We start from the raw sequence: 4,942 nt of genomic DNA on the forward strand, positions 1-4,942 counted from the left end.
TTCTTTAAATGAGTTTTTTCATCATTTTGAGCTTATTATTTTTTGGTTTTTTTCTATAAAAAAATTATTTTATTTTTATTATTCTCATATATATAATAAAAACAAGTAAAATATTAAAAAATATAAATATTCTGAATAAGTTGAGCTTAACTCGGGCTCGGCTCGTTCAAAATATCTCAAACTCAAACCGATCTCGATCGCTAATATATTCTTACCGAATCGAGGTTAAATAATAATGTGTTCAGATCGGCTCGACTCGTTTTTAACCCCTACCTAAAAGTGAATTCCTATATGACTTAAGAACTCGTCAATACTCGCTAGTTTACCTAAACCACTAACATACTTAATAGGCGAACCACCATTTTATATATCCACAAAGCACTATTTCTGAAAAATCATAATTCCTAATCTTTAATACCACATCCAATGTGGAATAACTAGCAATTCTTCTATACCAGCCTAAAACACCAAAGAAAGATTGATGGATGCTAATGCAATATTCCTTAAACTCCTGCTTAAAACGAATCATATTATTGTTACCTTATACTCTTAGTGACATCAGTATTCATTGGGATTCAAAGTATTTTTTACTGACAGGATAACCAAAAGTTTATCTAAGCATGACACTGATTAAGATATTAATAAAAATCATTGGAATCTCAATAGGTACTATAAATTGAAATAAAAATAATGATTATGGTACTAAAAAGAAACAAATTGAAGAATTTGTACCATTTTGACATAAATGGTAAAGCTTTGGTACCAACTAGACAATTTATTTAAAGTCAAGTTGACACGAACAATGAATGGAATGCTAATATGGACCTCTGCGCCACGTCATAAAAAATTAAACAAATTTCTAGTAGATAAACAAATTTCTAATAGATACCATTGCTTGTAACATAAATTAAAATTTATTAAAAAAATCAAAATATTAATACCAATTAGAAACATCTATCAAATTTTTGATACCAACAGAGCTATTTACGCCACTTCTCATGCAATTTATTAGGTATCTTTATACTAATGAAACATTAAGATCAGGTTGATTATATAATTCTCTACTTTTATATGCACATGGAGAACATAAAGCATATTACTTATATTTTAATATGTTTGCCCCAACGAAACAAAGATCATTATTCATTAGAATCTATTTCTGATTGGCAGGGAACTTTTAGGCTTACTGGAGGGTTTTCCTTCATTGCTATTATTACTTTTACCTAACCCAGTACTTGCCGATTGTAGCTACCCTATTTTCCATATTTCTATATGATGAGGAACTAACCCACAGTCACACACACACACACATATATATATATATATACAGTGACCGAGCGGGTAATGAATTAGTAAAGGAGAGGAAATTTTGAAAGAGCAAATGTACGCTGCTAAAATTAGAAAGAGAGGATTCCCTTTTGTGTTGTTGGCAATTTTAACAGTATGCAGCACCACATTTTATTGCAAAGCTTCGACTCCTGATCATAAGAGCAAGAGCAACAAAACGTTCCGGTGTGAACATGGCCACCTCGACGAGTGCCTCATTGCCAGCGATATGGAGTTGGAGTTAGTGATGGATTCCTACATCACCAGAATTCTTGGTGGTAAGTCAGACAGCGCCACTTCCGTTGCCAAGGTTGCTACCGAAACAATTGTGTGTAAGGATGGTCAGAGTCCATCATATTTCCACTGCAAATGCCCTATCTATCGTCCAAAGTGCTAGAACACATATATCTGTATTACTGTTCGGTCTTTGTCCGTGTGTCTTGGTCATTCATTATCCAAATTTTAGTGCCTGTTTTGATGTTGTCAAGCAAGTATATCAGTGACTTTCTGACTCTGACGCTTTAGAGCTAAATATCATTATTCGCAATGGTGGATTCATTTTGCAGGATGAGAAGATATTACGCTTGAATCAAAACTACAGTGGTTAGTATGAGAGATGCTTTTGGTTGTTAATTTAATGATGTCTGCAAATCTATGTGATATTGATCAGTTCGAAGCCAAACAGTTTATGAATGCTGAACTTTCCTTCTCTTGTCTTCTTAATGGGTTCTATCCAAGCGTTATTGTATCCAAGAGTTCTTCTTTCTCGTGTTTTTCTTAAAAATTAACCCTTCCATGCTCAAGGAAAAAAGAAACAGACGGAGGAAAAGCTTAGCTTATGCTTCCCTCGATAATTATTTGGTGCCAAACTATGTATAAGGGGTTTTTTCTTTTATTTTTTTTTTTTTTGTTTTACATATGTATATGCGGATTTCTTTATTTTTCTTCTGTTTACATCTAAATTTTTTTTAATAGACCTTGTATTTAATTAGTATTCATATTTTAATATTTTCTTAGTATTGATGTATCTCTTTATGATTCAATTTAAATATTTATAACTTTTTTGGTCTATTTTTAACGACGTAACTATTATAAATGTAATATTTTTAATTAATTTATCACATCAGCAGTACCAACTCACTAATAACTTATTTTACTAAATTTATGGAGTCATCTCTAGAATAAATTATTAGTTAATTCACATTGTTGATATGACAAATCAATCACCAATATCTCATTTGCAATAGCCACATTAGAAAAAAATAAGACTGAAAATATAATAGATACCCTAAAATTGGAATAAAAATAGAAATAATAGTACCAAAAGAAATTAAAGAGCTGATACTAGTTTGTACAAAGATTTGGTACTAGCAATACATTATTACACCCGAAATTGCTAGAAGTTAATAGAAATATTACAATTAAAAAAGGATTAAATGTAAAAATAAAGTCTATAATTTTGTGCCTTTTCAATTTTAAATTTGTGCTTTTTTTAAAAAAAAAAAAAAACTGCTATTTGTGTTTCAAACCATTAATAGCTTTCAAATCATTAGTAATTTCAACATATGCACTAATTGAAGTAGTAATTTTGACCTAAAGATTTAACTGCATTCCATCACTGGAAAATATATTTTGTAGGAAAGTTTGAAAAAATGTGAAACCACAGGTGTATTTTTTGAACTTTTTCAAGAAAAATAGCAAGTTGAGATGCACATGTCGAAATATATAGGAAAATAGCTTGGGATGAGGAGGAAGCAATGATGGTTAAGAAAGTTGTGTTTAGTTGAGAACAATTTAAGGATAAAGTTTAAAAGATGTGATTTCACGTTTTTATGTTTAAGGAATAAAAATAAAAATATTTTTTAAATCAAAAGAAAAATATGTTTCTTTTATAAACACTTTTTAAGTATAGTATATTCTTTTCATTTTTATATTGTAAATTTTAATAAAGTAAAATTTTGAATAAACTAATTTTTTTTAAGTACATTAGCACTCAACTAAATATTTTGCAATCGTAATATTTACTATAATATATATATAGTAAAACTTCTCTATAATCGTACACTTAAAATCATATAAATTTATGACTATAAAAAATTATAATTTAATGAAAGTTCGAGTATTAAACTTTTTTTGAACTTAATACTTAATTTTATAAATGAAATGATATAAAACATAAATAAAATATATTATCTTATCATATTACATATATAAGATTGATAAAATAAAAATAATATTATAAAAAAATAAAATATAGTATAACAATGGTCTTTTAATTTTAAAAATTTATTTATTTTTTATATAAAACCATTCAATGCATATAATAAATTTTAAAAATTTAAGGAATAAAAAGAAAGGTACGTGAAGTTATCTCACGTTTTGGTTAGTTGGGAAGTATGGCCAGTGGAGAATTTTCAAGAGTTGAAATGAGCATATTTATAATATTCATAATATATATATAGGCAAAAAAATTTGTATGACTCTACTTGATAAAGAATTACATTATATATAATTTTTCAATAAAAGAAATAGTTGTAATGTGGTTATATAATACTTTATCATGACATTAGAAATATTAAACAAATAAAATGATAATATTAGATGCATTCTAATATTAAATATTAATTAAATAAAATAATATAATTAAATACTTATTACAGTAAAATGATAGCTAAATATAATAAAAAATTAGTGATTGTATAAAGCTATTAATTTATTATATATTTATTTTTTATTATTTTTTCTGATATTAAATTTTAAATTATTAAAATAAAATAGTAACATTAATTACTTATTAAAATAAAATAATAACTATATATAATTATTTATTATAATATTAATATATTATTATTAAAATAAAATACTTTAAACTAAAAACTTAAATTATAAAATCATCAATAATTGTACATTAGCAAAATAAATAAAATAATATTATTAAATATCTATTAAAAATAAAATAATAACTAAATATAATAAATTTAATAATTATACAATGACACTAATTTGTTATATATCTATTATAAATTTTTTAATTATTTTTATATTATTAAATTTCAAAATTATATAAAAAATAATAATATCAAATGCTACTAAAATAAAATAATCATTAATTAAAATTAATTTTATAATATAATAATTTTATTAAAATAAAATATTTTAAACTAAAAATTTATACTATAAACTTATTAATAATTACTTATTAATAATTATACATTAATAAGAGCACGCTGCTGATCTTCTATAAGCTATGACCGTGTTGCACGCTGCTGATCTTCTATAAGCTATGACCGTGTTATATACTCCTTTTGTTGTTAATTGGAATTGTATTTGACTATATATATATATATATATATATATATATATATATATATATATATATATTAATTTTGAAATTAAATTTTTTGATATGTGTATTTAATTTTTAACATGTAAGATTTTTTTATTTTGATATGTGTACTATTTTTGACATATAGGATATTTAAGCTTATATATAATTTTATAATTTTTTATTAATTTATTGATTAATAAGTTATAATTTTAACTAAATACAGACTCTAATTCTAATAAATAACATAATAAATATATTTTAATATTATATTAACTAATTAATAGTTTT

General features: G+C 24.5%; 1 long non-coding RNA gene across 1 annotated transcript; it reads left to right on the plus strand.

Moving 5' to 3' along the window:
- The first annotated feature begins 1,120 nt into the window (after positions 1 to 1,120).
- On the plus strand, positions 1,121 to 2,265 carry LOC125370054. Its single transcript, XR_007215733.1, has 2 exons — positions 1,121 to 1,604; positions 1,893 to 2,265. It is a non-coding gene; the product is annotated as an uncharacterized LOC125370054 (long non-coding RNA).
- Positions 2,266 to 4,942: the final 2,677 nt, after the last annotated feature.

This window comes from Ricinus communis, chromosome 5 (assembly GCF_019578655.1).
Source record: "Ricinus communis isolate WT05 ecotype wild-type chromosome 5, ASM1957865v1, whole genome shotgun sequence".
Lineage (NCBI taxonomy): Eukaryota > Viridiplantae > Streptophyta > Magnoliopsida > Malpighiales > Euphorbiaceae > Ricinus > Ricinus communis.